Raw genomic sequence first — 11,199 nt, forward strand, 5'->3', positions numbered from 1 at the left:
GAGGAGCAGGGAATCAGACATGGTTCTACAGATTAGAGGCCACCACCCTTAACCATAACACCATGCTGGCTCTCAGCATGCATGCTTAAGGAAGATACAATGCATGTGCATTCTATTTTTATTTGGACTCACTAACACTTCTGATATGTCAGAATTAGCCACAGGGGTGCCGTGCAGTGCACACTTACTCAGGAGTAAACCCCATTCAACCCAGTGGAAATTAGTTCTGCATGAACATACCCGAAAGATTATACCTAGAATTAAACTTTGTTGATTGCAAACTGTATTCGACACTTCGGTGCAGGCTGCAAGGCAGTGACCCTGGGCATTTCCTTAAGACCAAGCAACATTGTAGGAAGTAAGATTTGCTTCCAGGTAAGCGTGTGTGGGCTTAATTTCTACGGCTGCAGTCCTAAATATAATTACTTGGATGTAATCCATGCCACAATCAATGCAGTTTGCTTTTGAATCAGCCTGGGGTTTCAGAAAATTGTCACCATTCTTAATGTGCCTACAAAGCAGTTCCTCCCCCCCCCCCATCAACAGGCCATAGAAGGCTATACCTGTTGAATTTCTGCCCCACACCTAGCCACTAAAGATACAGGGAGCCCACCAGACCAACGAGCTAACCCCCAGCCTAACAAACCCTGCACCAATAATAGAAGTCTCACTTCTGAACCCAAATCGTGAGAATCAGCTGAAGTGATGGTGCCATTGGGAGAAATTTGAAGGCGATAATTAAAACCTTTTTCAAGTTGCCTGTATAAACAACCCACCCCTCTTGTCTTAATTTCCCACTTTGCAGCAAAGGAGCCTGGGTCAAGCTTTGAATAGGCTGTGTGGAGGAGGGGGTACTGTTAAGAAGGTGCAACTTCCGAGCCAGTTGGTGCATAGAACACCATTGTCCATTACAAGAAATTCAAGGGGAGATTCCTCTAAAATTAGACTCCATCAAGCAGTTCAACGCCATCTCCCGACGACTAACAAAAACCTGGACATTCTGAAGCATTACAGGCAGAGTCAGTTTGCACCAGTTCCAGTCGTTGCCTGCGTTTTTCTTGTTCCCCTTTGATTTTCACATAATTACACCACACCCTGCATTTCCTACATTCCTTGGTCTTTTGCCCTTGCCGGTTTGCATTTTTCCTTCATCTGTGTACTATTTCCCAAGTATGCCCCCCCTAATCTGCGGATACCTCAGTCCATAGATTGGGGCCATGCCAGCACTAAACAGATTTTTCTGCAAACTTGGGGGACACCCTCCTTCAGAGTTGGTAGAAAAATCTGAAATCTTCAAAATAAAAATACATAAGGGGTTCTCTTCAGCATGGTGAAAGGAGGTGCGGTGGGCCCAGTGAGGGTGGCGGTGGCGAAGAAATATAATAACCTTGAAACAAAAACTTGCTCATGCTCCAGGATGACGACATCAAAGGGAGATTTCAGAGTCTACCTGTAAAATTAGACTAGTTTGCCCCCATCTCCCAAGGACTTAACAAAAAAACTGGTCTTTCTGAGCTATCACAGGTCTTTGCTAGCTTAGTGACCATTTATCAGTTATTGCCTTAGCAAGAAAGGGAGGATGGGATTCCTCCCCCCCCCCCAAGTCATAGAATCATAGAGTTGGAAGGGACCTCCTGGGTCATCTAGTCCAGGAGTAGTCAACCTGTGGTCCTCCAGATGTCCATGGACTACAATTCCCATGAGCCCCTGCCAGCATGCTGGCAGGGGCTCATGGGAATTGTAGTCCATGGACATCTGGAAGACCACAGGTTGACAACCCCCTGCACTATGCAGGACACTCACAACCCTATCGCTCATCCACTGTCACCTGCCACCCCCTTGAATCTTCACAGAATCAGCCTCTCCGTCAGATGGCTCTCCAGACTGTTTAAAAATCTCCAAAGATGGAGAACCCACCACCTCCCGAGGAAGCCTGTTCCACTGAGGAACCGCTCTAAGTCCCATGGGCCCCTCTTATATAATCTCTATATAAAATCTTAAACAACCACAAAGAAGTTCCTGTTGGATTTATTTTGCCACATACAGACTTGTAGGGTTACCAACGTTTAAACTGGTTCGTCTAGTTGTCACTGTAAATATCAATTTGATCTTCCACAAATGCCCAGGGTCGTTATTCACCTCGCTGTTATGACTGATTTCAACTGTACATTTCCATGTGTTCAGCCTGTTTCGGGACAGAACATTTTTTTCCTGGCCTGTTGGAAACCCTTTCTGTTTTGGCTTGGGTTTTTTTTTTTAAATCTTGAGGCTGCTGTTGCTTCCCAGGCGGGAGAGAGCAAGCCTACAGGCCCTGATCCTGCAATGAAGTGAACGGAATCCCTGTACTTTTGCATGTGTGTGTGTGCAAAGTGCCACTAAGTCATGACAGATTTAGGGCAATCTGAGCCAGGGGGTTTCAAGGCCAGTGAGAAGCAAAGGTGGTTGGCCATTTCCTTCCTCTGCAGAGTCTTCCTTGGTGGCCTCCCGTTCAAATACCATCCCTGTTTAGCTTGGACTTATGGTGACCCCAGCCAGAGGCTTTCAAGGCAAGGGAGAAGCAGAGGGGGTTGGCCATTGCCTTCCTCTGCAGAGTCTTCCTTGGTGGCCTCCCATCCAAGTCCGGAACCTGCTTAGCTTAGACTTATGGCAACACCAGCCAGGGGCTTTCAAGGCAAGCAGAGGTGGTTTGCCATTTGCCTTCCTCTGCAGAGCCTTTCTTGGTGGTCTCCCACCCGAATGTGGGAGTGAGCAACTCAGCATGCCTGGACATTCCTGGGCCCTATATCACTCTAAGGGTTCCTAGATGTGATCTCCTTGAATGAGATGCCACTCTGTGTCTTGACCTAGGAGTTGCCCTCTGGCCCCCCATTCTCCATTTGTCGTCTCACTTCCTCTACATGGCCTTCCATGGAGATATGTGTCTCTGCAAACCTCTCCTGTAGGCCCAGAGTCCTCATAGACACGATGCCGAAATAGCTGGCCATTTGGGAAAGGACTCTTCAGATTCTCTCTCTTCTTATGGCTGCAACCTGAATGTGAACTGGATCTACTGGAATAAAAGTTAAGTTTACCTTTTTTGCAACATCCTTCTTGGGAGATTTATTGACTGCACTCGTCCCATGGTTTTATGACTGGGCAAACTCTGCATTATTAGCCAAATCACCCAATACCAAGTACCGCTGCTGCTTATCTTCTGAGATCTAAGGACCACCTTCCCTCCTGCCCTTTTACGCGTGAGAAAATGTGACACCACTAGATTCATCATTAAAAGGTACATGCCCCCCTGTTTTCCGCACCAGTGGTCATCTTGTGAGTAGGAAACAACCAGTCCTTCCCTATGAATTCCTGGAAGGCCTTGGTTTCTTCGTCAGTCGAGGACAGGAAACACTCATGGTTATTTGTAAATCTGAACTCGGGACCCGAGAAGGGGAACTGTGAGCAATTCAACCGGGGAGTGGGAAAAAAACCCTAAGACCACAGAGCTGAACTACTTTCCCTCCCCAAACCTTGTCTTTCTTGGCTTCCACCCCTCAAATCCTTCATCAGTCTACGTAGAAGATAAGGAGGATTATCCTTACTGTAAAGTTCAAGACTTGAATCCCACTAGTCCACAGACATCTGGAGAGTCACAGATTGGTCATCCGTGCTGAATAGGGCTACCGTTCCCTTCCTCTCCCTGCCACAGGGACCCTGGGAGATAGGTGGGGCTGAGAGAGAACAGTTCTGGCAGAACTGTGACCAGCTGGGAATGAGGGGGAGGGTTGCCAGATCCAGGTTGGAAAAATCATGTAGATTTGGAGGAGGAGCTGAGGGGTGCGGGCGGGGTGTCATCTAGTCTATCCCCCAATGTCTACCCTCCAAAATGGCCATTTCCTCCAAGGAAACTGAGGGGCAAGGGAGAAACCCCTCGGAGTCCTTGCCTCCAGGCCAGAAGTCTCGCATTAGTCAATGACAGTATGCACAAAATTAAGACTTCCGCCTACCTTTCCAGGTTCCCCAGATTTCCAGAGCTGTTTGAAGGATGCAGAATATTGGGAGATTTGGTTCATGCAGCAGAGTTTTGCCCAGCCACAAAAGCATGATCCTGAGGACAGGGAATAAGTCCCCCAAGAAGTGCATTGCAAAAAAAAAAGAGAAACTTACACTTATTCAACAACAACAAGAAGAGTTGGTTTTGCTACCCTGCTTTTCTCTGCTAGGAGGAGTGTCAAAGTGGCTTCTAATTGCCTCCCTCTCCTCACACGTCCTGTGAGGTAGGTGGGGCTGAGGCAGCTGTGACAGGACTGCTCTGTGAGAACAGCACTATCAGGACTGTGGCTAGTCCAAGCTAGCTGCACGCGGAGAAGCAGGAAAAAGCCTTTCTCTCCAGGTTAGAAGGCCGTCGCTCTTAACCATTGCACTACAATCCAATTCACATTCAGGATGCAGTCAGAAGAAGGAGAAGGAGAAGGAGAAGGAGAAGGAGGAGAAGGAGAAGAAGAAGAAGAAGAAGAAGAAGAGTTGGTTCTTATATGCCGCTTTTCCCTACCCGAAGGAGTCTCAAAGCGGCTAACAGTCGCTGATATCCCTGCTCGGTCAGAACAGTTTTATCAGTGCCGTGGCAAGCCCAAGGTCACCCAGCTGGTTGCATGTGGGGGAGCGGGGAATCGAACCTAGCATGCCAGATTAGAAGTCCGCACTCCTAACCAAACTGAGAGAGAGAAGCCTTATCCCTCTCACAGATGGCCAGCTTGTCCGGCATCACACATGTGAGAGCATGAGGGCATCGTCTCCACAGGAGACCTGCAGGGAGATGTGTTTCCATGGAAGGCCATGAGCAGCGAGGAAGTGGACAAACGGAGAACAAAAGGAGGGGTCAGGAAGGCAACTCCCAGATTAACACAAAAGTAGGTATCCCAAATTGGGCCTGCATGATATAGTGGTTAAGAATGGCAGCGGCCTTTAATCTGGAGAATAAGGTTTGATTCCGCGCTCCTCCACACGCAGCCAACTGGGTGACCTTGGGCCAGTCACAGTTCTCCCAGAGCTCGCTCAGCCTCACCCACCTTTCTGGGTTCTGTGGCAGGGAGAGGAAAGGAATGGTGATTGTAAGCTGCTGCGGGACTCCTTCGGGTAGTGAAAAGCAAGTAGGGCATTAAAAAACAGCTCTTTCCTCTTCTCATTCTAGGAGAGAATACCTCTATGCCCTTAGAGTGATGTAGCTTCCTCCCCCTCCCCTCCCACAAGCATGTCCAGGCCTGCTGAGTCACCCACTCTAACCAGGAAGACCAAGAGAGACATATTCTGGGTGTGTTTCCATGCACGAATAACAAGAGGAAGTCCATGAAACTCACTCTCTCTGGCTGCTGGCAATGTGAAGCCAAGCTGCTCTACTGCTCAGCCAAAGGCAATGAAGAAGAGGGATCAGTGGCTCAGTGGGAGAGCCTCTGCTTGGCATGCAGAAGGTCCCAGGTTCAATCCCCGGCATCTCCAGCTTAAAAGGACCAGGAGGCAGGAGATAATGTGAAAGACTCCACTGACTCATTGCTAAAACATCCATTTGGCATGCAGAAGGTCCCAGGTTCAATCCGTTGCATCTGAGAGCCACAAAGATGAGGGATCAAACCAAATAGAGAAAAGCAGAGACAGTTTTGTGTAGTGGTTAGCAGTGTGGACTTCTAATCTGGCATGCTGAGTTCGATTCTGCACTCCCCCACATGCAGCCAGCTGGGTGACCTTGGGCTCGCCACGGCACTGATAAAGCTGTTCTGACCGAGCAGGAATATCAGGGCTCTCTCAGCCTCACCCGCCTCACAGGGTGTCTGTTGTGGGGAGAGGAAAGGGAAGGCGAATGTAAGCCGCTTTGAGATTCCTTTGGGTAGAGAAAAGCAGTATATAAGAATCAACTCTTCTCCTTCTTCTTCTTCAATTTATTATTAGTGCTCCAAAATGTTTAAAAACCATCAAAGAATATTTTCTCAGCTGGGCAAACATAAAATATCTCAGTATGCACACTAATTTTGTTTAGATCATCTGATCTTCATCAGGGGTCAATATCTAAATGTACACAGTTTTCATGTAACACATTTCCCCCCCCCCATTTTTAAGGGGGGGATTCTTTAATCTGCTATGGCTGTTTCTGGTCCTGCAAAGCATTCATATTGGCAGACTCCTCAGCCAGCAAATATTTCCTATCCTTCCGCTGGGTACTCGAAAATCCTGCTCTGTGCTTCTTTGCAAAAGGGTCCAAAATGACCTCATTTTTTAAAGCTAATTTTTGGGCAAAAATGCATACGATATTACAGTTAATGCTTAAGTTTAAGTTTCCTTTAAAACCCGAGAATATGTTGTTGAGCTTTTATCCAGAAAAGTTGCCATGCCAAGCAGAAACTTTCTTTTTGTAATGCTATGACTGCGGCTAGAATAACTCTGGCAAGGGAGTGAAAATTGTCAACCTCGCCTTTGATATCGGCCTGGATGGACAAGATCGCAGATCGTGCAAAAATGGCCAAACTAACTAGTCAGGTCAATGGAAGATCAACGCAAGAATTCGAAGAACAATGGCGTGATTACCTGGAATTTCGCAGTAAATAGATTTAAGGGTGAACAATGATGAACCAACACTCCCAAATTTCTGTTGGGGAGATTTCCTGTATTTCTGTTTTTTTCTCTATAGCCCCAAAAGAGTTTTGCGCTCCACCACCTCCAACTGGCTGCGGATCCCTGGCCCCAGAGAAACATGTCGGACCTCAACAAGGGCCAGAGCCTTCTCGGTCCTGGCCCCCACCTGGTGGAACGAGCTACCTGAAGAAATCAGGGCCCTGTCTGAACTCCCACAATTCCACAGGGCCTGCAAAAGGGAGCTCCTCCACCAGGTGTTTGCTTGAGGACTTGAAACATCTGCTGGTCCCCCCCCACCCCCCAGGGATATGTCAGTGTTGTTGTTCATGCTATGTTATTATTGTTATCTGTCAGATTGTTATAATATTCTATGTAACTATTTTTACAACGTTCTATGTAAACCGCCCAGAGCCATATGGAAGGGTGGCATAAAAATCCAAATATATATATGTAACGTATCATTTTTTCTTCTTGTAATAATAGAAATGCTTTGAGCAGGGATGGGACTAGATGGCCTGGATGGCCCCTTCCCACTCTAGGATTCTAGGAGTCTAGTTCAGCCATGGAATGGGCTGCCTAAGGAGGTGGGGGGAGCTCCCACTCACTGGCGGTCTTCAAGCAGTGGCTGGACAGATCCTTCTCCTGGATGCTTGAGGCTGATCCTGCACTGAGTAGGAGTGGGACTAGATGGCCTCTATGGCCCCTTCCCAGTCTAGGATTCTTTGAGACTAGTTCAGCACTGAAATGGGCTGCCTTAGGAGGTGGTGAACTCCCCCTCACTGGCTGTCTTCAAGCAGCGGCTGGACAGATCCTTATCCTGGATGCACTGAGCAGGGGATGGGACTAGATGGCCTGTATGGCCCCTTCCCACACTAGGATTTTAGGAGTCTAGTTCAGCAGTGGAAGGGGCTGCCTAAGGAGGTGGGGAGCTCCCCCTCACTGGCCGTCTTCAAGCAGAGGCTGGACAGATCCTTCTCCTGGATGCTTGAGGCTGATCCTGCATTGAGCAGGGGGTTGGTCTAGATGGCCTGCGAGACCCCTTACAATTCTATGATTCTACGATTCTATTCTATGATTCCACTGTCATGTCGAGGATCTGTCACCAAAATGCTGAATCCTGAGGAAGGGAAGGAAACGTTGACGGCCAGTGACTGGAACGGACTTGTCAATTCTATGAAAGGTGAATGAACTCAGGGAGTTTCCCGTCTCTGACAGTTCTGGTCTTGTGCCTCTTCATACATCTCGTTGCTCCTCAGATCATAAATTTGCCTCTCAAATCCCATTTGCCAACCTCCAGGAAGGAGCTGAAGAGTGGAGAAACCGACAGCGGGAAAAGCTGCGTGGAATTATTTTTATTTTATTTGTGGAAATAATCATGAACAAAACAAGCCCTTTGTAAACGTCCTCAAGAGGGTTGGGAAACTGCCAAAATGTGTATTGATTATTCAAAAGTACATTTCTAATCCTTTTCCCAGTGGCAACTGTTAACCAAAAGCACAAAATGTTGGGAATATCAAACAACACAGCAAAACTGGACATTTCCCCAAGAACTTTATCGATACCTGTGTTACTTACTCCTTAGGCCATTTATAGTAGTTAGCAGTGTTACAAAATTACTAGGTAAAAGGTAAAGGTATCCCCTGTGAAAGCACCAGGTCATGTCTGACCCTTGGGGTGACGCCCTCTAGCATTTTCATGGCAGACTCAATACGGGGTGGTTTGCCAGTGCCTTCCCCAGTCATTACCGTTTACCCCCCAGCAAACTGGGTACTCATTTTACCGACCTCAGAAGGATGGAAGGCTGAGTCAACCTTGAGCCGGCTGCTGGAACTCCCAGCCTCATGGGCAGACAGCTTCAGACAGCATTTCTGCTGCCTTACCACCCTGCGCCACAAGAGGCTCTCAGTTACCAACCCAAAATATTCAACAGTGATGATAGTTCAATACACACGGTGGGTTTAAACTACATGTAGAACGGTACTGGCTTGATATCAGGAAAAATTTTCACTGTCAGAGCGGTTCAGCAGTGGAATGGGCAGCCTAAGGAGGCTGGACAGAGACTTATCCTGGATGCTTTAGGCTGATCCTGCCTTGAGCAGAGGGTGGGACTAGATGGCCTCTATGGGACCATCCCACTTTATAGTTCTAGGGCTGCTACCAGTGGAGGATTGGGGGTGGGGGGTTGGGTTAGGGTTGTCAGATCTAGGACATATCTCGAGCAGATTTCGGGATGGAGCTTGGAAGGGACAGGGACCTCAGAGTGGTACAATGACAGACTCCACTCTCCAAGTATCAATTCCCCCTAGGGCAAATTGATCTCTTTAGCTTGGTGACTTCCAGGGATCCCCAGGTCCCACCTGGAGGCTGGCACCCCTAGGCTAATAGCCACTGATGGTTCTCTGCTCCAGAATTTTCTCCAGTCCCCTCCCAAAGCTGGCTATGTTTGTAGCTGCCACCACTTCTGGTGGCAATGAATTCCACCTGTTAATTCCCCTGTGGGTGAAGAAAGACCTTCCTATTGTCGGCTCTAAGCCTGCTGCGCCTTAATTTCATTGACAGGAAGACAGGGAGACAAGGATTTCCTTCTCAGCCTTCTCTGTCCCATGCATAATTTCGTAATCCTGTCTTGTCACCCTTCAATCAGCATTTCTGCAAGCCAAAGAACCTTGACCTCTTCAACCTTTCTTCATACAGAAGCTGTTCTACCCCCTTAATCGTTTTGGTTGCCCTTTCCTGCCACCTTGGGTTTGTGATTAAGAGCGGGGTTGTCTGAATCCCGGCTCCTCCACATGCGGCCAGCTGGGAGACCTTGAACTAGTCACAGTCCTGATAGTGCTGTTCTTACAGCAGTCTCTCTCAGAGCTCTCAGCCCCACCTCCCTCACAGGGTGTCTGTTGTGGGGAGAGGAAAGGAAGGTGATTGTAAGCTGCTTTGAGACTCCTTCGGGCAGTGAAATGCAGGGGATAAATCAAATTCTCTTGCATCTTCTTCTTTTCCAACACAGCCAGCCAAACAACAGCAGGACAGTGTGTGCTGTGCTCATATATCCTGCCAACATGGACTACCTAGACCAACTCTTATATGCTGGGGCTATACCATTTGTTTTCGGTGCCATCTTCTGGTCAGCTCACAGCTGTTTAGTCCTCTTCCCTACCACACAGATGAAAAGAGTTCATCTCAAGTTTTGGATCAGACAGGAGCCCGGGAGGTGGGGATGCCAGCCTCCAGGTGGGACCTGTGGATCCCCCAGAATTGTAGGTTATACCCAGACTAGAGAGATCAGTTCCCCTGGAGAACATGGATGCTTTGGAGGCCAGGCTCGAGGCACTAGGCCCCACTGAGGTCCCTGTCCTCCCCAGACTTCATCCCCAAATCTCCAGGAATTCCCCAACCTGTATCTGGCAACCCTGCACCCTCACCCCCCCCCTCCTGTTGTCAGAAGGGACATTTGCATTCCGACAAGGGGACAAGGAGGCAGGAGAAACATGCCTCAAAATGTCCCCAGACTCCAGAACTCTGCAATTATTGCTGCATTCAGAACTAATCCAGCCGTTAGAACACAACTGCAGGGACCAGCTTCCTTTGCCAGCACGGCCTAGTGGTTAGAGCAACGCCTTTAATCTGGTGAGTCGAGTTTGATTCCCCGCTCCTCCCCCTGCAGGCAGCTGGGTGACCTTGGGCAGCTGTATTGCATCAGCCTAGCAATGAGAAATCTTTTTTCTGACACATGTGGGAATGCACTGGTGACTGAGAGCTGGGCAAAAGCAGAGGTACGTATGGAGATATTTTTATTTAAATACAGGCATTTTGTTTCTGATAATTTTATAATTTAATCTCCATTTAATTTACAGAGAGCATGGCCTCTGGGAGAGCATGTTTCAGAAGGTGGAATCCAAATCAGATGCCTTCACATTAGAAAAACTAGCTGGAGTAGCACCATGTTTATATACATTTAATCTGCAAAATATAAAAAAAGTATTTTGCTTCAGATGCTTTTTAAACATATACCCATTCTAACATGTTTTGAATTTTTTTTTTAGGGGTTTTGTTTGCCCCCCCCAGCAAGCCTTTTGATGTTATTATACATGAGTGCATTCCTCACAATAATTTGGCCACTGACGAAGACCCCCTCGGGGTCAAAATGTGTTTGGTTCATTCTGTGTTGGTCTATTCCATGTGCAGTTAGAAATGGGATGTTTTTAAATTATGTTTTCAAATTATGATGACTATCTTTTTAATATGTGGGCTTTATGCAATAAATATTTGAAAAATTCTAAAAATTACTTTTTCCAACTTTTGGGTTCCTAATTTTAGTTAGGTTGGGTTTTGGTTTCCCTTTTTGGTTTTGCATGAAGGAACCCATGTGATATTTTTCAGGCTTCGAGGAACCCAGGAAGTGATGTCATGCCTCTTCAGAGAAGTGGGCAAGGAAGTGAGAGGCAGAAGTCAGAGAAGAAGAGTTGATTTGTATATGCCACTTTTCTCTACCCAAAGGAGTCTCAAAGCGGCTTCCCTTTCCTCTCCCCACAACAGGCACCCTGTGATGGAGGGGAGGCCGAGAGAGCCCTGATATTACTGAAGAACAGTTGGTTCTTAGAT

Source organism: Paroedura picta, chromosome 7, assembly GCF_049243985.1.
Source record: "Paroedura picta isolate Pp20150507F chromosome 7, Ppicta_v3.0, whole genome shotgun sequence".
Classification (NCBI taxonomy): domain Eukaryota; kingdom Metazoa; phylum Chordata; class Lepidosauria; order Squamata; family Gekkonidae; genus Paroedura; species Paroedura picta.